At 41.8% G+C, this 22,153-nt stretch overlaps 1 long non-coding RNA gene across 3 annotated transcripts in view; it reads right to left on the bottom strand.

The window, feature by feature from the left end:
* Positions 1-22,153, bottom strand: part of LOC139798877 (uncharacterized) — a 128,443-nt gene that overhangs the window by 19,837 nt on the left and 86,453 nt on the right. Inside the window, exon 6 of one of the 3 annotated variants that reach the window (XR_011727019.1) lies at positions 2,254-2,764. The exons of the other annotated variants lie outside the window; for them this stretch is intronic. This is a non-coding gene — a long non-coding RNA (uncharacterized lncRNA). Of the gene's footprint in view, positions 1-2,253; positions 2,765-22,153 lie in introns of those variants that run through there. 3 annotated transcript variants of the gene reach the window in all.

Genomic DNA, 22,153 nt, shown 5'->3' on the forward strand with positions numbered 1-22,153 from the left:
CTTCTGCAAAACTACAGAGTTTTAAATTCAGTAATAAACTGAAATAACCTAAAATGGAAGAAGTACCAAGTTCTTTTGGGTCTGCAGCTGGTTTTGGCTCATACACAAATATGTTTGATATTTTGTCCCTTCCTGCTCTGAGGTGAGAATGTTGTTTTTATATGCAGTGGACATGTGATCTCGTGGCATGGAAGGGCACGTAAGGTCCTCCAGAAAGAGGAGAGTTTGGAGCCAGCTGTGGGGCACCAGAATAATTCCTCATGAAAATTCACTGCTCAGAGAAGTCCCCAGGAATAAAGCATGGCAGGGCATGAGCTGGTGGCCAGGAGAATTGCTCTGGCACGTGGTATTTCATATATCTCTTACCTCAGCCCAAAAGATCCCATTTTTCTCAGTCTTCCAAGAATTTTCTGATATTGGCATGTAATTAATGAAGTTGGAAGAAGTTGTGTCAGTGACTCCTGCAAGAAAGAGTAAAATTCTCTATATTTTTTTATTTTTGTACACAGTCTGGACAGAAGTGTAGGAATGCTCTAGAATTCAGGGCTTCAGAATCCAGATTTTAGGTAATGTGTTTAGAAGGATTTATAACACAAACAAAGGGCATTCTCTCACTCTAAATATGTTTATACTTCAGGTATGTGATACCACCACAGCTTGAAAAACAAACATCTCAAGGTATGTTTTGGGGTTTTTTTTTAAAAAAGAAGATATTTGTGGCTTAATGTTAAATGATGATGTTTGAAGAAACCTGGAATGGTATTAATCATTTAAACCACTCATTGGTTTAAATCCAAATGTACTGACAGATGAATACACATCTACTGGTCACATTAACCTGCCTTCACCAAAGCAGATATTTCATGTGATACAATTAAATGCTGAAAAAAATATGAGTCATTAGCTTCTAAATCTAAACTAAATGATGGAGAACTTTTAAAAGCCATGTTTCTATATTTTTGGAACACCATGCCTCCATCTTTCACGCCTCATTTCTTTACATCTTTAGAAATCCCTTCCCACAGCCATTCAAAAGAGTATGGAAAAGTCAGTGCTTGACTTTCTGGTTCTTCCTGGTACTTTGGACCTCAAAGCCCTCTGCAGCATCACTGAGTGTCACATCAGGAAACACAAGTGGGAATTTGCTCAGTGCCCTGGAAGAAAACCAGTCCAGTGGAACAGGACAAGGCTTGGAGCTCAGTTCTTCACTTCTCAGTCTCCAAACCTGTAAGAGGAGCAGCAGGAGGATACAGAGGCCTCTCCAGGCTTTCAATCTTCTCCTTGGTTCCTGAATCAGTTCAAGCAGCTGTAATTTATATCAAGCTCATAGGAGGAATAGGAAGCAGTAATCTGCTTTGTAGCCACAGCTCCTATTTCACGTGTTCCACCCAATGCCATTATTTAAAGATTGGCTTGTGCAACTTCTCTATTTATTGCTGGTTTGTTTTTCCTTTTGTTGCAAGCATCAAGCTGACAGCTAAACACGTGTACCTACGGTATGAAATCATGCTCAGCAAGAAAAAACTACTATGAAGATGTTTGTAAAACCCTTGGCCCATGCCCTGAACGCTGACAGAAATGCATCCCAACTGCACTGCCCTGAGGATGACAAAGATGCAAGGGCAGAGCTGCAAGACAGAGGCACTTGTGCTCTCAGAGCAGTGCTGGGGGGTCAGAGCTCAGGCTGCAGCAGCAGATGGGGAAGAAAAGTTCAGGCAGATGATGGGATGACAATGGTAAGGAAAGTGAAAATCCAGGGAATAGACAGAACTTTAGCTACCAGAGGAACTAAATTCAGCTGGTCACATGCTGACCCTTCCTTTGGACATCTTAATCTCAAAGTTCAGGGGTTTTTACACCAAAGGTGAAGTCAGTCTCCTTTATATAGTGGATGGACTGATAGGTGATCCATACCACAGCCAACAACATTTTTCTGCAAGCTTCCAGCATTCCCCATGAGAGGTGTCTCAGCTGCAGGACTCAGAACCCACCACCTTATTGCAAAAGGATTCCATTATTCCTGATGCAGTAGGAACAAAAACCATTCTGCATTGTCCTGTGAGCACAGGGAAGCCTTTTTTGCACAGCAAAAGCCTCCAGACACAACAGCAGCAAGAATTAAAACCACACTTACAAGATGTCCAGATACAGTATGTGTTATATCACTATCTGCAGACATATGTTTTGTGTCACTTGGTTCATTTTCCTCTTTGTTTTCAAAAGCTAACACATGGCCTCAAACAAAAATTACACTTAATGTTTTATTTGTTCAACTCAGTTAAAATCACAACACTTGTTTTGTGGAGTTTTACATAATAATGTGCTGGTTTGTCTGACTTTTATGTAATTTAATTTCAGCAAACTAGCCTGAAGTCATCTAGAAAGTCTACAGGGAGTTTGTGGATTCAGTGTTAGGGACTTACATTTTACACATTTACTCATGTCAGACTTCACATTTGATTTGAGCATGGGAGTTGCTCCCCTGTCCCTAGACAGAGATAAAACCCACAGTGTGTGGGCAGGATAAATTCTTCCATCTTATCCAGGACAAGAAGGGAGGGCTGCTAATTATGATGCTCATCTGCAGGAGTACTGGAAAACAAGACATGGTTCAGGAAAACCATTTTTTGAGGACAGATTTTAAAGAGGTGGGAACTGATTGCTTAGTGGAAGGCTGGGATTGTCTGATAGCATTGATGGACAGACTGGACAAAGGAGATATGTGACCAAGGAGAGGAGAGATGACAGTTCCTCACTGATTAGTCTGGAAAAAAGCACAACAAAATGTCAGCAGGAGTAAGAGAGACTGTAAAATAGGGAAGATGCCATGAGCTGGGGGAAAACTGCACATCTCAGAGAGGCTGCCCAAGACCCATAACACACCACAGAGCAGTAGGGAAACCAATGCAGGTTTCCTCTTTTATTCTTTTGTCCATGTCTGTTGTTAATAGTTTTTGGCAAACCTAAAGGATCTCTTTTGAACAGGTCCCCTCCTACTGTACAAAGCTGGATTTGTGGGAAAGAGTGTGCTTGAAGGTGAGGGGGTTATTAATACAGGCTTTGAGGGTAAGGTCCTGTTTTTGTGGAAAGGTAGCACATGGGGCCAGAGTTCCTGGAAGACAGAGAAAAAGCCAGTGTGGCTGCATAGTAAGGAGAGTCTAGAGAGACATGAGCCTGAGTGTTGGTGCCAAACACAACAGGCAAGCTGGGGATAAATTAAGGGAGCTTCCTGGGGCACTTGGAAAAAGCTCTGCTGTAGCAGTGGATCAGAAATGAGACAGAAGCTACTCACAAAGGATGAAAAAATTCACCACAAGTATCCCAGCTCTGAAAACCCCACAGTCCAACTGCTTCAGTAAGCACCCACATGACATTTAGAAGCTGGTGCTAGATCACTTTTGAAGACAACCACTGAACCTTTCTGAAATTGCTTCCCCAGAATCAACTGTTTCTCCTGAGGAAGGCCCTGGAAAACAAATGAGCCATCAGCTATGTAAGATCCGAGTCTGCATTTCTTGTCCTTGTCCTCCTCCGCCTCCTTTCCTTCCTCTTTTTTTTTTTTTTTTTCCCTCTTCTGCTTTCGTAGGGACCACGTATCAAGCAGTGGGATTTTGACTTCAGAGGAGAAAGCAGTTGCAACAGAGCAAAGCATGACGAGCAGAGAGAGAGGAAGGAGCAGCAGCAGCAGCAGAGCTGTCACGTAGCCAGCGCTGCGCATCAGCTGTGCCCCTCATGCTGATGTGATTGTCACCAAGGACACTGTGCCTTCATTACAGCTTCAGGTTCAGAAATGCTCAGCATGTGTGTTATAAATGGCAGCTGATTCCTTTTGGTAGGCTTTTTTTTTTTTTTTTTTTTTTTTTTGTTCCTGGGAACCATAGGCAAAGTGACTGCAGCAGGGGTTGGAAAAAAATCCGAGGCAGGTTTCCCTGGGAGATACACATCCAGCTCTGCCTGTGGCTCTGGAGTGTTGCAATACAGCTCGTAGCAACCAGGGAGAAATCAGTTCTCCTTCCCATGGCAAGGGGTTGAAAACCAAAACAATTTCTTGTGTCTTAAGAAAAAGCAGCTTCAGAGGACTGGTTAAGAAGACTTCCTCTTGTTTTCAGAGAAGGGACCAACATCAGGACCACAGCTCCAACCCAGATTAAGCCCATTGTCTAAAGACATCTTTTTTTTTTTTCCCTTATATTTCTAGTAAGGTTTGAAGGCACTAATTTGCCAGTGAGAGGCAGGGGAGGGGGAAAGAATGATGAAGCTACAGATCTTTATTGTACAAAGGCAACTTGAGACCTTTTTTAGGATGCTATCTATCAGCCTGTCTGGCAAATGTCTGTCTGGTAATAATGTACCCGTCTGCTGAAACAAGCCTAAATAATGCAAGGTTATATCAATAATTAACAGGCACAAAGGTCAACAAGTTCAAGATTGGTGCAGGCAAAGGAGATCTGAAGGAAATGGTTGGTTTCAGGCAGCTGCCAGGCCCAACAGGGCAAGTGCAGCTTTGCAGGAAAAAAAGGAGCAGAGTGTTTGCAGCAGAAATGCCAGTGAACCTTTAGGTGTCTGACGGGGTGGCAGAGACACTGAGAGCTGAGGCTGTCTCCAGAGTCAAAGATGTGTTCTGACAACTCATGGCACTCCAAGGAAAGGTTTCTAAGAGGGATGGGGAAGCACCTTCTCAAGGTGCCCCTCCCCACAGAGGGAGACCAGGGAACTGCCTTGGGCTAGGCAGTTTTGAGGTGGCCAAACATGGTCAAATGAACCCCAAACAAAATGTCAAACTCTGCACCCCTCCCGTGGACTGAATGTTCCAGAGAACATCAGTGAACTCACATCTCCTGCTACAGTAAAATTACCACATGAAACTGAAACAAAAATCAGAGGAGACATCAAAATAGAAATACGGAGAATGAGGTATTAGAATAGTAACATCTCTTTTCTGAGAAGAATGCAATGAGACAGTCACAGTATTTTCACAGAATCATAGAATTTTCAGGGTTGGAAGGGACCTTTAAGATCATCCAGTTCCAACCCCCCTGCCATGGGCAGGGACACCTCCCACTAGATGAGGTTGCTCAGAGCCCCATCCAGCCTGGCCTTAAAAACTTCTAGGGATGGGGTTTCCACCACCTCTCTGGGCAACTTGAGCCAGTGTCTCACCACCCTTCTGGTAAAGAACTTCCTCCTAACATCTAATCTAAATCTCCCCTCCTCTAGTGTGAATCCATTCCCCCTAGTCCTATTACTACCTGAGATCCTAAAAAGTCCCTCACCAACTTTCTTGTAGGCCCCTTTCAGATACTGGAAGGCTACGAAAAGGTCTCCTTGGAGCCTTCTCCTCTCCAGACTGCTAATTAGCTGCTGGTTTTGCTAACTGCAATTCCTCAGCACCAGTCAAACCAGGAGGGTGGGCTCCCATTTGATACAGGAGCCTCCTGACATTACTTGGGATCCAGAGACATAAATGCAAGATTGAGATTGCTATTTGTAAAACAAAGAAAGGAGGGAGGCTGTGATTGCAAAGGCTTCATCACCTGCAGCTATGGTCAAAGATCCATAAAATCTGTGTTCAAGCTTATCTGTGCACGCACACTCCCTACACAACAGGACCCCTCAATCAAAAAAAAAAAAAAAAAAAAAAAAAAGGAAAGCATTACTAAAATCTCAAAATCCACACAAGATTTCAGTGAAGTATTTATACTGTGCATGTTAAAATTGTTCTAATAGCAGTGACTTAAATGCATGAGGGACAGAATTAGATTTTGGCTTTATATTTGGGGGTTTTTTGTTGGTCATTTGGGGTTGTGTTGGTTTAACACAGGTCTTGTTCAGGAAAACACAGCAAACATCCCAGCTACATTTGCAAAAAACCACAGCCTGCTTATAACCAAGGCAGTACAGAAGGGAAACTGAAAGTAGAAAAGAACATCACAAACTGCAAAGGCAGTTCTAGTAAAAAGTCATTTTAAAAAGCCGATGACCAAGATGTAAAAATCCCAAATTTATATTTACAGTAAACTTATACAGGAAGCTTTTCTATTTTCTTCTTTTAACAGGGTACATGGCTTTGGGGTTCAAACATGCAAAGCACCAGGAGGTTAGAATGCATTATTTCATATTCAAGAGACCTAAGCATTTGGGAGTAGATTCTACACAAATGAGTTCCTAAATGCTGGAGCCACTTTTTTTCTCTCCAACTCTCTGCTCAGATAATGTTGGGCTCTTTCTTGAGAGTTTCTGACCCACCTAGGAATCCACCTGGGGTAGTGGTTGAGTGGGGCTGTATTCAGTCAAAGTGCACACACATTGAAGTATGGAAATCTGCATTTATCCACATGACTGTAAGCTTTTACAATAAATACCAACACAGTTTATTTCTTTAACTTGCCTCAGGACACAGGTACATGTTGCCTACAGAGGAGGATGGAGCAGCAGGAATGCAGCCCCATGCTGCTAGTAAGTGCAATGTCTCCATCCCCTCCCAATTCCCTCTCAGCTTTCATGGAAGCAAAAGCAGCTTCTTAGGAGCCTCATTTGTAAGTCTGAAATCTTGTGGATGAACCTAGATGTGGCCAAAGAGCAAAACATATCTCTGAGGGCACCTGCAAGTGACTCCCACAATGCAAGACATTGAATAGAAAAAGGAAGTATCTGGCTTCTAGACTTAGGTGGAGTGTAAATTTTCCAAATTAAAGACATTACAGTTCTACAGAAATGATCAGATGAGAAGATTCCTGGCAAGAGATGTACTATGTAATTTCATAAAGAGCCTTAGGTATGTAGACACTCAATTCCCTTTCATTCTGAGTGGCTTCTCCTTTGAACATCCACCTAGGTTACATGGGATGTCATTAGGTTCCCTGCTTCTCTCCTAAGGGTAAAACCAGGAAGGCCATTTTTTTCCAATGTATAGAATTGTATTTCCAAGGTTCACTTCTGGAGTAAAAGCAACCACTTCATAGTTCAAAATTAATTACTTTTAGTGTAAAGATCCCTTTCCCTCAGCTCAGTTGTCCTGAAATCAGAAAACAGCTATCAGTACACATGGTCCTCATCATCTTCTGCCTCCTGCACAGCTCCCTCTCTCTTATCTCTCTTTGTGCCAGCTCCATGTTTATTGCATCGAGTTCATCTTTTCTGTAATGCAAAATACTTTGCAGCAATTTAGACAAAAGAACTGAGCTTCAAGAGCTTCTGCGTTCTCACAGCAGAGGTTTGGTAGTCAGCAAATTCACATGGTTCCTTTTATATGTCCAGTTACTTGATTCCAACTCCTTTCTTACCCATATGGCAAGAAGGATTGTTCTCCTATTCATGTCTCACAGTCTTTAATGGATTTAGGGCACAGCTCTTAAAAATGTATAAGAGAGGCAGGCATCGCATGATTTTGCTATGGATATTTTATGAGCAAGTCTGGGTGCACGCTGTGTGCTTGAAACAAAAGACTGCACAATTTCCTACCAGGGCAGGATCTGTGTTATTATGTCTTGCATTCAAAGCTTCTGAGACATCTTGGGCAAGAAAAACAACAAAACAAAGGCACAGGAGAGACACCCGCACCGATACGTTGTATTCATTGTTGTTAAGCCCTATAATTCAGTCATTTGTCAGAAAACAAATCCGATTTAGGAAGCAGCAGCCTGGCCCATCCTTTTTTATGGGCTGTATTTGAAGGTTGCATTTGTCAGTTAATTGACTTGAAATACTACCTTAAAAAGCTGGTACCAGTAACTAGGGTTTTCTTACTTCACTTGCAGCAGCCATCAGAAGATGTTTTGGTACCAGGAACCACTTCAGCCATTAGTTATTAATGGAGTGATTAATTTACATCTGGAGCATTCACTTTCCCCACTCCTGGTTTGATTAAAGGCTTTGCTTAACATTTTTCAGAACATTCAGCTGACAAAGAAGACATCACTGATGTTCAGGCATCTGAATCTTCCAGATGTCTTTTCAAAGAAACACAGCTCAGGGATTCTCCCTTCCTGAGGACATTGGGATGTGCTCTGTACCCTGCACCTTCTCATTTCCAGCTTGACCATGATTCTTTTGACACATCTCTAGGGTAAAATATACACTGAGGTTCAGCTCTATCAGTGGTTACTAAATGCAATAGGTTGGATGCAACCTCCAGTCCTGAAAAAGACAGATGCTGGGAGGGCATCCCAGGCAGGAAAGCTAATTTCATGGTTTCTTGCCTCCTTTCCCTAAGGATCTATGATGACTGATCCCCTTGAGAAAGGACATGGGTAGGGTGGCCCCTTCTCCTAATCCAGAACCAAATTTTCCTCTTTCATATCCTAATCACTGAGATCTGCAGGAGCAAGAGCATGCTGAAGAAGGACATGATGCTGGATACAGTCCTTCTCCACTAGGGAGAGTTTCTAATGTATGCAACAGCCACAACCCAAATTCTCTATCAACCTCTTCACTCTAATTACACTGTTTTCACTAATAGATAACTACAGAGCAATACACCCACATGGCACAAGGTAACTGGAGGGCTGAAGGAAACCACAAAGCAAAGTACCAGAAACAAATAGCCAAATTCTAACTGCAAGTGATGCATATTTGGGCAGAACATGGTCTAAAACTAAAGATATTAGTATTTTTCCTCTTGCCTTACACAGAAATGAGTTTTTAAAGAATAAGCTCTGTCAGAGATACCAGATTCAATCTCCTGTGTCAGTGCAGACCCATCACCAGGAAGGGCAAGAAGGAATTTTTACACATTGCTTTAACTCCTCACCATCTCATTATATATGTGAGTCACTCACAATATATCCAATGGATCCACAATTCATACAGAAACCCCAAAATAATACCTACATCATACACAGTCTTTTGTAAACACTATCTTATTATACCAAATATGACAACTTCTGTTTGCTATTTATGGGAATGTTCTTTCTCAAGACACTTCAGAGTAGAGAAATGTAAATACCTCTGAAGTGGTAGTTTCTATAGAAACTTATTTTTCCAGTGAACTGAAGAATACAGAGCCTAATTTTATACTTTGCTTTAACTCTCAGAGAAAACTGAAGCAGCTTTCCAAAGTGGCAGATAATAATATTTTGCTATTCTGTAGCCGTTTATGTCCTTGAAGTTTGCTGTAAATATTAACTGCTTCAGGCTTCAGAGAAAAAAAGCTGCATTTTTCAGCAGCTTGGTTGGATTTACTCAATGGACGTGTGAGGAGTTTGCAAGTTCATCTTAGGGCTGGCAGTGCCACTGCACAGCAAGGAAGAGATGAAACAACACTGGCCTGGGGCTGGTTTAGCTACAAGATTTCTAGCTTTCAAGGAAGCTGATACTGGAAATTCATTTTTCCTGGCATTAACACAGCTTGAAGAAGCTCCCAGAAGAGTGGCAGTAAGGAATTCCTGTCCTCCCCTCAGCCCATTGGAACACTGTGTCCATCAAGTTAGTTGAGGAAGGAAGCTGAAATTTGTCAGTTGAGCTGAGCAACCCCTTCTGATTTTTTTTGTTCTGAGAGAGAACAAATTTTTTTTCCAGAGAACAAATACAACAGCACTCAAAACATGGTGTGAGTGCAGAACCCCACTTCCTCAGGAAAAGCACATTCCAGTGAGGAACCTGCAACAGAAACTCAAATCCCCAAACCTGTTCCCACTGCCCTGGGGCAGTTTCTGCTCCTCAGGCTGTCATGGAAAGCTGCCTGGACATCAGGCTCTTCATCCCCCAAGGTGTTTAGGTGCCAGCTCTTCATGTGGCTTATTGTGCTGCACATCCCTGTTACTGCCATCCCTGGTCCTGCACAGATGCTGCACGTTAGTGCTGAGATCAGAGCTGTGGGAGTCAGCCCTCCTCCACACACCAGATGGTTGGCTCTGCTGCCTGTGTTTTCAGTCCTTACCTAGCTGCTCCTCAGCTTCTGGTAGTCATGTGAATTGAAAAAGGAAAAAAAAAAAAAAAAAAGAAAATACTTCCCTGACAATTAACAGGAAAAGAAAAATCACAAAGTTTCCTTTTCACGTGTTATCTCAAAACACAGAGAGTATACTTGAGAAGAACTCTGAAGCTTCTCAGAAAGGGAAGAAATCAAGAAATTGGGGCAGACAGAGATAAGGAAAGTTCCTTGGTATCTGAACAGTGCAGACAGCTTGGTCAGTGCTGCCTCTGCTCCAGAGACAAGACACACACTTCAGACCAGAAGACAACATTGCCCAACGTTCTGGCTGGCTTCCAGTTTCACTGCATAATGAAGAGAAGGTATTTTCCACTGTAACCTTCTCCTTCCTAAAGCAGTGGTATTGCAAAGATGGTGAAGCTGTCTGGATGTAGCAATTGGAATCTCTCTCACTTTTAGGAACTGATATGCTTTGATTTTATCAAAACAAAGCAGCTGCACTACCTTTGCAGTAAATAAACTGGTGAATACATAAATAAATCGAAACTAATGCAAGTGAGGCATCTTACAAACATGTGATATTTTCTCTCTGGACTTTTTCAGTCCAGTCCAGTCCTACTAACTGTTGTGATGTATTCTGCAAGTTGAATGAGATCCAGCTCCTGGGGGCATGCAATTATGTAGAAAAAGAATTTGATCAAACTTGATTGCACGAAGAAGCCTTAAAGTGGGACCCATCTGCATTCTCATGACTTGAAGACAAGAAGGCAAATGGGGAGCCCTCTAAATGAATTTTTAGAAAAGTATCTTGGAAACATCTTACAAAAGCCTATCTCAGGTTTGTGGATACTTGCTGTCAATGAGTGTACTCATGCAATTAGAATGATAGGAGGGAATCCAGACCACAATGGGGTCAAGATTTCATCTTGTAATCAAATTGTAGTGAAGGGAAACAATAGGAGGCAACAGCTCAGTTCACAGCAAGACATGGTGAGGTATCCATTAAAAACAGGTAACTCATAACAAAATCACCCTGAACCAACTATGGAAGCAGAGCTACTCTCCCCTGGTCCTTCCTTTCCTGTTCCAGATCTCCCATCACAGGATTGTACTCCAGTTTCTCCCTCTGGCTAGGGCTTGATGAACATGCCTTTTTCTTTTCCCCACTCCTAATCTCTGTTGCTCTCGCATCCTGGTCCCACTTCACTCCATCCATACCCTTCCATATGGCAGAATCCCATTCTGCCCACCAGCAGTTTCATTTCCTCCCCCACTTCTCCCATCCCCAGGAGCCCCACCTCCTCCTATTCCCAGTGGAGAAAGCTTTGCTCCCCATCTGATTTGAATTCCTCCCTCCTTACGTGGGTGATGAATCCTTCAGAGTAATGGCATTAAAAAACTCTGCAGAGATGGTAGGGAGGCTCAAGCCTGAGTGGGAGTGCATATAAAGTACAACGTTAGTGGGTGCCTCCATCCTCAAGGCCAGAAGTAGCCAAACTTCCCTGGTGGATGAACAGTGCTTAAAGGCTGGGTGCTTCCTCCTGGACAACTGTGCTGATGGCATCTGAGGCAGCCCAAACCAGTGCTGTGTTCTATATATGGTATATAACAATTAATACTTAATCTCTATTTATAATTTATCAGCATTGTATCATATCATTACACGATACTGCTAACATATCACAGAATATTCAGAAAGGGTTAGTTTGAAAGATTACCTCAAGGAGGAAGGGTAAAAAATTGAAAAAGTGTATTTACATTCCATTTTAACATTTGGAGGGACAAAATTTTAACCATGAAATGCTTCTATGTCATTAACAGTGCCCTTTCTGGGAAGAACCATTAAATGTAACATTTTTCAACTTGTAGCTTATCAACAACTGTTTTTTCTGATGAGAGCAGAGTTTAATTCTTAGCCCCACAGAGATTATCTTAGCTCATGCATCACCAACAAAACCCCTTCTAATTACAGGGTGATTGGAAAGAGTGGTCATATACTCTCACTGTAGCCTGTGTCTCACTGACATTTTCATTCTGAGTCAGAGTTTGATTCAAGGCAAGAAATAAAACTTTTACTGATGAAGTTCTGCAGTATTCTGTATCACCTGCACACATGGCACGATATGAATTTTGTCCAGAACTTGATGTGCTTAACAAATAGCATATTGTTTAATGACTTTTTCAGAACACCTACATGTTTTGTTCCTGTTACTTGCTCAGCTCTTACATGTGACAAAGAGACTAATTTTTCAACAGAGGGGAGAAGGAGAGGCAACAGCTTATGGACTTTTAAGCATGGCTTTTTTTTTCCTGAGAAGCAAACATAATAGCAATATGGGGCTCCATCCTAGCTGTGTCTCAGTGGCTTCTTTTAAACTTGTTTAGCCTTTAATTGAGGGATAATTTTCCTTACTGCCAACTCAGTCAGCTCACACTGACATCAGAAAACCCAACAGTGTTCTTTCTGGCTTATGTTTCATCACCAGTAAAGAATCCTGAAAATGAAATTTTCCTCTTTGTGCATGAGTATAATCCTTAAAATTATGGCCTTGGTGAGATTTATGCAATACCCCATACCCTGCAAAAGCTTTGTGGTGCATACATACCCCACCACTCACTACATGCACAGCTGTATCTTGCTTTCTGATCCAGCCATGAAGCTACAGCCCTGCCAGCACACAAGTTTTCTGGCTTCTCAGCTCAACTGTGATTGACATTTGATGTTCAGAGCTCCCTGGAGTCAGCTCTCATGTAGCTGCACGTGCCCCTGGGATTTTAGAAGGTGGAAGCTGTGCCTGCCTGAAGGGAGCATCTTTTGCTCAGGGAAAGGTGCACACACCTGCAGCACCTTCCAACTTCCATGGGTAACTTTCCAACTTCCATGGGTAACTTTCCAACTTCCATGGGTACAGATCTGTTCCAACTGCCTTTTGGGTGTATCCTGCCTGACCAGGATGAACAGGGACAGAAATGAGGAACAAGACAGCAAAAATTTCAATTCTCTGAAGAGCTACTCAAGACCAGTGTTCTCTGCACTCCCCAATGAGTGCATTATAAACAGTCCAAAAAAGCTCAGGCTGACATAAAAATCCTACAAGCTGTTTATAGGACAGAGAAAATTTAGCAGACAGAAGGATGTCACGTTGCCTTTTCAGAAGAGTCACCTCTGATGTTGGAAGACCTATTTGAAACCAATAAAACTTCAGTTTTCCTTTGGTCATGCTTTTTCTGTGCCTGATCCTGCCACAATTCAGATTCCTATGGTGTCACTGAAGAGACCACAAGCAACAGAAAAATCAAAATATGTGCAAGTGTTACATGTGAAAGCCTTGAGGATAAAAATTCATCTAAAACCTCATTTTCGAGCACTCTGCCCTTCAAGGTTTTTTACTTGGATTTCAGACAGAGGGTAGCAAAATTCATAGCAACAAACATTTTAACTCAATCAAGTCAGAGAGTGACTCAGCACTGCAAGGAAAAGCAAGACTAAATGTTGTGAAGTTTTGACAAACCCAGCTGAGGAATGAGCAAGCAGGAGTCCAACTTGGAAGCAGACACAGAGTTTGTATCTGAGGAAAACTTTGCTGATTGTATTTTTAAAGGGGTTTGTCATGGGGCAGGCTCACTGCAGAGTCAAATCCCACTTGTACATTGAATCCAGTGCCAAATAATTTCTTTCTGGGTACAAAACCAGTTGAAGAATTCCAGGAAGCCCTTCCTTACCAAGGAAGGTCATTCAAAGGCACCAAATACATACCAAAAAAATTAATTTTCGTTCATATTTCTCAATTGCAGGCACCTCTTCCTGGCTCCAGGGAGACTCTACCACTATTTTCAGACTTCTCAGCTTTCACCCATATCCACAAGACAGCTGGCCCTGATGAACTCACTAGCCCAGCTTCTACTTGTCTCCAGCTTGGGATAACTTGTACAGCTTACAGATACTGTTTCTTGAGAACAACCCCTGAGATAACCTGCACGCCCAGATAACCCCTGGTTCCCTTCCTGCACCTCTTTGCAGATCTGTTGAATTGTCCAGCTTCTGGAGGAGACACCCTGAAACCAGGAACAGAGGGGTCAGATGAGGGGTATTGTAGATAAGGAAGATGAAGGGATCTGAGGGAGGGCAGAGGGAAAGGAAGGAGGTTACACAGGACCAGCAGCTGGAGCTGAAATATACTGCAAGATGCTCTGGGGTGAGCTTGCAGTGTGGACTGCAAACCTCTGTGACCTACACAGCTGGCAAACCCTGGGGTGAACCTCTTTAGCTTCTACTCTTTATGTACAAAAAGAGAAGGACTCTCTTGCTCTGGCTAAATAGAGGCAAGGGACAGTTATAAGAAGTTGTTTCTTCATTGTCTACGTTCACATCAAGTCTCTGCTTCACAGATACCAAAAATACACGAACACACAATGGCTGGGAAGAAGTGCTTCATTCCAGACCCAAGCTGGAACACGAGTTGGAAGCTGGCAATCAGAGCAGCATGTGGTACAACCTCAAATCTCCAGGAGAAGCTATCAAGGGACACTAAGACTGATCTCTTCCACAGCCTATTGCAACACATAGGCTTGGACTGGGATTCCAGGCCCATTCCCTTCCCAACCAACGTCAGCAAGCAGTGCGTGCTTTTGAGGGATATTACATCTGTGTCCTACTCATGCTCACTCCAGAGGTTTCTGTTTCATATCCTGTTCTGATTGCTCTACATTTATCATGTAAATTCATTTCAAGTACTCATGGGAGGGGGAATAAGGTTGGTATGTACAAAGATTATAAAATACGAGAATTTGTTAGGAGTTATAATGCAGCTCAGTGTTAAAACCACACTCCCACCACATAAATACACGTGGACACTGTGCACCATGACTTGTATTTCAGATGAAAGTTCGAGCACAAAAATATGTTTCCAGCACCTTTCTAAAGTGCACCTGCAGAGCCCTCCCAACTTTCAGAGTCCTTACAAAGGTCACAAATCAAACCCTACCACCAGCAGCTCTTATTCATCCAAATAAACTGAACTGACAGAAGTCCTTCAGAGGGAGTGGATCTCTGTGGGACATGCACAGTGAGCAGATACAAATGCTGGTTCAATGAATTTGGAGGGAAATATTTTTCTCAAACAGTTGGAACACGTTGCAGGACTTTGGAAACCTCATGTTTCTGATCTGCGTGAAAGAAATGGTTTAATTTCAATAAAACGCTCTTTTTGCACTTAAAGGCCATGGACATTGCTCTGCAGAGCCCTTTTTGCCATCAGAGAGCTCCTGATTGTTGTGCTGCCTGCTATTCCTGAAAGCAGAGATGGGATTACAGGCTTCTGTGGAGTGTCCTCAACTCACACCCACAGGGACCCACCACGCACTTCGCCGCCGACGTGATTTTTCCTACCATCTACTCCTGTGCTGGGCACTAATCCAGGGAAGTTCAAAAACCCTCCCCCACAACACCCATTCAGCACTCCAGTATCTGTTTCCCAATCCTTCTGATAAGTGTGCCTGTTATTCTGTTCTAATATTGTCCCAAACATAACAGTATGCCCCCAAGATAAACAGCTAAGGAGGTGAATTCAAGCTAAGCATTTATCTGCAAGCAGTTTTCCAACAAAAGGAGGAAAAAAAAGTCCCAGCTCAAACCCAACAGAGCATCACTGCCTCTGTCTTCAGTGTCTGTGATCTTTAATAACAGTGCCCATGCCAGGGCATCGAGGGCTACATTCAGCAATCAAACTTGAAATATTTCATGTGATAAACCACGAAGTGCAGGTTGGTTGGCTCTGGTTTTCATGCTCTAGGTTACAAATATTTTGACAAATTTATCTGACTTGCAATCAGTAAATAAGCAAGTCATGAGACACTTAAAGTGGGAACTGCATTTCCCAGGCTGAAGTACATTCCCATACCAGCTCCAAAGGGAGTGTAAATCTTCAGTGACTGCTACAACAGTCCCTCTCCTATAACCCACTCAAATTGTCTCTGAGATTACCTGCACTCAGGTGCAGGTGCTGCAAGAACTGCAACACACAGTTACTGCTGATTTGCAGTAAGATCTGAAATAGATCAAACTCTCCAAATCACTTGGATAATGTTAGACCTTACTGTGTGCTCCTATGGGCAATGCTTAAACCCCCTCTCAGCTCTAAAGGGGCAAGAGGTAAAGTACTTCCATTTGAAAGGCTTTGGTACTAGTTCCTATTTCAAGATAATCTTCATTAACAAACAGCATTTCTTATTTTGATGTTGGGCTTTAGGATTCACATGCATTTCCTCTCAGTCACACCAAGACAAGATGAAGAGCTTTTTTATTTCCAACTCCCAATACAAAATGTGCCCATAAAACCCTCCTGGATCACTGAAATACCAACATAAAAATTCTCTGAACTGCAGGAGAGAAAGAGGGGGCTGTATAGCACATGAAAAAAAGGGTTCCTCCTGCATCATCAGTTCTCCTTAGAAACTCAGAACAGACTGATTTGTGTACACAACAATGTCTCTGTTGCAGACTTCTTTAAAAGTCTGAAGAAAGAGATGTTGCAAAAGGGAATTTCTACAGTGTGCAACTCATTCAGCTTGCCTTTAGGTCAACCAGAAAGAGGAGTTGGAGCCCTCATAGCTCACTTCACCTTCATCCCTCCTCTTCTGGGAAGGGTTTCATCAGTGTCACAGAGAAGATTTTCATGGGTGCTGTGTCCTTGAAGCATAAAAGCCCCTCTTATTTCATTACAGACACATCCAAGTGGATGATGGAGAAGGTTATTTATGCCTATTCATAGTACCTAGCAACTCAAAAAGGCTGAAGACTGAATATGTAAATAAATGCATCAGAGGAACCAAAGAATACAGTTTTCTCAGTCACTAAAAATGCTTTGCTCTTTTTGATCTTCATTCATGTCTGCTTGCTAAAAGAAACCTTGAATACTGCTTCTATATGTTTAACTGCTTCTAATGTACTATAAAAACAGTGGAGAGTTAGTACTTCCCTGAAGATGACCTGAAGACCTCAAATTTATTCAGACAGGAAAGCACATATCTTTTTAAAGATAAATTATGTGACTACAGAATCAGAAATAATTAATATGGTGTGTTCTCATTTTCCAAAGAGGGAGAAAAGAGAGATTGAAATACCAGCCACAGATTAGATATGGAAAAACAAAAAAAAAAAGAAAAAAAGAGATTAAAATGTGGATTGTGGCTCTTATTCAGATAGACATCTTTAGCAGGGTAAATTTCACCTAATAAGTCATTTCTGCTCCATCAACCAGCCACTAATCTCTGGTAATCATGTTCCAAGTTCCCAACTGAGCTGAAATACATGGAAAATGAAGGCAGAGTGCAGATCCTGGATACCTGGAGCTGTGATGCTGTTGACACAGCAGAGGCTCAGTGTCCTCCTGCTGCAGCCATGTTTCCTGTTTCTATAAACATGTTCTGTTTGGAAAAGGGCTACTATGGGCACACATGTGCAGTTTATAGCTAGTTTTGTGCCAACATAAATCAAGCCCAAATGCCATCTCGGTGACATAATGTAGGACCTATGCTTAAGAGAGTCCACATACAAAAGTAAGTGGGTTCCAAAGTAATTAATTTGAGGAGTCCACTTACATTTCAGCTTCACAACCAGACAGACTGCCTCATGATTCCCTTGGTTTTTCAGTGTCAGGCTCCCCAGATTTCACTCTTCCATTTCCTTCACTTCCTCACCTTTCAGGGTCAGAGCTTAACACCACAAAGGGAAATGAAAAGGAGACAAACAAAACAAAACAGCTGCAAAGCAGATTAAAGCCACGTTTGACACTGAGAGGTACACGGTTCCTTTTTCAGCTACAGGTATGAAGTAGTAATAATTTTGGACCACAATTCACACCATAAATATGGTGGAAAAATGCAGAAATTTTCTCAATGCATCCTCAAAAAATGTCATGGTGTTTAAATGTATCATATTTAATGTTCAAGTCAGCTGAATTCTACATTAGAATGGTCTGGGAAGTAGACAGAAAGCCTTCTACACTTCCTTCAACTCTTGCTGCTCTAAATGCATTGTCTATGAGAGGAAGGTGTTTGCAGAACAAGCCACAGAAATGTGTGCTTCTGCTTCTCAGAGAGGATGGATCAGCCCACTCCACTCTGCCTGCCAAATGTCTTCTCCTGAGTGGGACCAAGAATTGCCATCAGCCTCTGGCTCTTGCAGAATTCCTGCTCTGACTGCACCATGAAGCAACACCCCCCACACCAGCCTGCTCAGAGAAAATAACTTGATAAAGTCAGGGTCCAATTCCTTCCCTAAGAAAATAACATTAACTCCTACTACCTCCTGTGGAGGCTGGATCCAATGCAAGTGAAGTGACGTGCAATTAGTCATGGGACGTAACGACCCAGCTGGATCCAAGAGGAGAGAAGTTTTACCAGAGGGAATTAGCTTTTCCTTTCCCAGTTCAGCAACTGTGGGCATGAAGCTACTTAGCAACTCAAGGGATCAGCCTTAAACCAAGGATTCCCATGTTTTCAGAGCTGAGAAAGCTGAAAGTGTCTCACAGAGGCAACACAAAGGTCAGCAGCTTGGCCCCACATTTCTGCCAGCAGGATGCTCACACCTCGTGAGGAGCTCCGAGGGACGACAGCAGAATTTTTGCAGGTCCTGGTCTAGTCTCAAGCTGCAGTATTTCCACATTTGTCTATGCAACACTAGTGTAGGACTATTTCTATCAGACTGCTTTAGTCTTCGTGGTTTTTTAAGAAGAGATGACAGTGATAAAAGGGACATATCCACTGAGATCTCCTCTGGCTCATTTTGAATGTTCAGCCTGCCTTTTGGAAGGGATTTCAGCTCTGTTTCTGATTTATTCTGATGATTGTGAAGCCAATGCCAAGGCTGCCTCCATACTTAATGCACATATTTCCAGGAGTTTCTATCGAAGTCATCATTCCAACATAATCCACACAGAATGAAGGGATATGAGAAGCCAGTAAGAGAGTTCAGACTTCAAGAACCTGCTGAGAAAGGCCCAGAAAAAGAACATGAAATCTGGTAATGGAGAATAAGAATGCATGGCAATGATTAACCCTTCCTGGTGAATAGCTAAACCTTTCCTAAACTACTAACCAGGCAGAAATGATGGACCTTCACTTTCAAGTGGATATTGAATTTCTTCTTTCTCATTCAGGGACTTAGAAAATCAAATTGCATAAAATGATGCAATTGAAAAGGTCTTGAAAATCCTACTGCAACGTGCTGAACACCAGTGGCTTTTTCTACAACAGCTAAAATAGACATAAAACTTTTGTGATTATGAAGATCTGAGGGAAGAACCAGATTTTTCCTTTTTCTGGTTAGTAATTCTTCTGGACTATTTTTTCTGTGCTTTGCTGTCTGAAGAGATGTAGACAGGGGAAAAGGAGGCTGAAGGAGTTATTCAATAAAATTAAAAAGTGCACGTGTGCATTCACAGAGAAACGAAGAAAACATCCAGAGAATTAAGTTCCTGATAAGAATCTTCTTTATTCTAGAGGAGAAAATGTAATGATTGTATGATTTTAATCTTTATGTAAAGATAATGAAGAGGCAGAATAACTGAACAAAGCCATTAAACAAGACTAAACTCCTCAGATACAATTTTAATTAATTCATGGTCATAAAGGACACTCTTTCTTGCTCATGTCAGAGGAAAATCAGGTCTTTGGAAAAGTCAAAATAAATGTTTAGAGTTTTAAAGGGTGGGTCTGTAGCTCAGCAGTGAAAACAAAGCAGGTTTAATAAATCATCCCAAATTTAGAACCAAACTCTGCTGCTGCTGCAAGGCACATGGACAATTCTTCCATCCTCCAAATGAAAGTAAACAAAAACAGGCAAAGGGGAGAAAAGAGCTCTCAAGTAGTGATGAATTGTGGTAAGGGGGAGGGAAAAAAAATAAAGGAAAGCAAATGCACAGCCAGAGGAAACACATGTAACCCTAAGATACCTTTTATCTCCCTCTTTTTTAGCAGATGTCTCATTCCCAGCCCCTTTGGATTGGTTTGTGCACTAAGGAGAACAGATAAAGCCAACAGTTTCCTTACATCTTCCTGCCCTGCCTGAGACACTGGATAACTGGTGTGGAACATTGCAAGCAGGATTCCCATGGTGAGGAGGGAACTCAGAGAAACCCAGGAAAGCTGGGGAGGAGATTTCTTTTGGCTGAGCATTAGGTGGGTGAGTTGATGGCTGTGTGGTTTCAGAGCATGAACAGAACAGAACACATTGCTAAAGTGTCATAAGAGATGGATTTCAGAACTATTTAAAACCAAACTGCAATTTGTCTCCCATCTTAAGGCTAGGAAAGAGCTGATCATCCTAGAGGAAATTTCACACAATGCCATAACATCATTTCAAAGCATTTTGGAGATTAAGGTGTAGATGAAGCAGAAATTCAGGTGCAAAAAACCCAAAGAAGCCAAGGATCTCTTCTTGTCAAAGGGTTTCCAAGTGGCAGGAAAAAAAGTACTAAGGAAGAAGGGCCTTGTAATTAAATCCTTAACTTGAACTTCAGGTTTTTCTTCTCACCTTAGCTTAATGCCTAAAACATATTCAGAACAGGAGGTGCCTTATAAATTTGTAAACATTATGTTGCTTAAATGTACATGATACAGTACAAATTTCATGATCCATGGGATGCTGTCAGGAAGCTATAGTGGGAACAGCTGGCTGACTATGCAGTAGCATCATTCTTGGGGTAAATACATCCAAGAAATATCAGGCAGCATCCTGGCACACAAATTTGTGCCAAGGAGAGATTTTGAGTGCATTGTGCCTGTTCCTGTGTTGAGGAAGGAAGGCATTTTTCACCTTCAGACTTGTTTGGGCCTTTTTTAGTGGGAAGATTAACAATTACCTGAGCAGAGCCATGCAGATTGTAAATTTTGACTCTCTCAGAGAAGCATTCTCTGTCATACAATAGCTTCCAATGAGTGAGACACCTTCTGCCCTTTACTTTTGTTTCATTAATTTTTTTGGCATGTTGCAACAACACCACACTAAAAACCGAAGTAGGAAACAAAAAGAAAAAAATCCTTATTGTGAATCTTTACTTTTGTCTGGAATCCTTTTCTGGATATTTATGGCATCCCATAAAGTTGCTGAAACATGCCTGCTGCATTTTTAATTGTCATTTTAAATGCCAAAACCCAGAAGTCTTGCTTATATTGTATGGGAACAGTGTCTGCTTATGTTCAAGCCCTCAGGCACTTTAAATAACTCTACTGTACACAGAGAACGTTGTTCATTTTGTTTTTACAATTTTTGCCTGTGTAGAAGGAGCTCTAATGCCTTGAGAACATAAATGTATGTTCATAGCCAAGGAGCAAGATCACAGCTGGAATCTACCTGAGCCTTGGATCATATTTCAGCAAAAAAAGTAGTTTATTTCTCTGTTTAATTTACAAGAGCTACAACTGGAACAGCACATACTAGACATACTGACGTAACACACAGGTGAGTGCATGTTACAGGTCCACCTCTGTGCCTGGTCCACAGGGAATATGTGACTATTTTTGCCAGATGAAAGAGCTGTTACCACTGCAGCCCTCGAAGAACCTGCTCTGAACCCGGGTGTGTTAGTAAAGGTGGCAGCTGCCAAAACAGATTTCTGTGTAGGCTACAAACTCAGGGCTTAAAATGGGGGTCTTTTCATTGATTTCAGTGAGTTTGGTACCAAACCTCCATTGTTCTGTCTTAGAGAATAAGCCATTGCAGAAAATTCATAAGCAAATTTGCTTTTTTCTTACAAGGATTAAACAGGAGCAGATGGTAATTTGCTTTACATGCATATTCATTGGTATTCAATAAGTTTTATTACAAGCTTAACCAACAGCATATATATCTTTATACTCAGTACCAATGTACTCCTTACATGTGTTCTGAAACTCACATATAATGCTTAGATGTGATGGACCATGAAAGTCACAGAGTAATATGTGTTGCCTGAGTAAAGACTAAGACAAGTATTTGGTCACTGTTTTTCTTTCACATTAGTTTTACTAAATAAATTATTATTAGCTTAGTAAATAAAATATTAGTAAATAATCCTACATGCAATTCTGCCATCTCCTTTCTGTAGGAATCTCTGCAAGTAGGTTAGCATACTGTGGCTTGCAGAAAGCTGGCATGGGATATTTATGAAAAGAGAGGAAGTAGATTAATTTCAGTGTTTGATTCAACATTAGAGAAAGGGGTTTTTGCAGTATTTATTCACCCACAGTAGTGAGAGAAGGTACGATCCCTCCTCTGGTCTGGCCATATTACCAGACAAGGAA

Source organism: Heliangelus exortis, chromosome 8 (assembly GCF_036169615.1).
Source record: "Heliangelus exortis chromosome 8, bHelExo1.hap1, whole genome shotgun sequence".
Lineage (NCBI taxonomy): Eukaryota > Metazoa > Chordata > Aves > Apodiformes > Trochilidae > Heliangelus > Heliangelus exortis.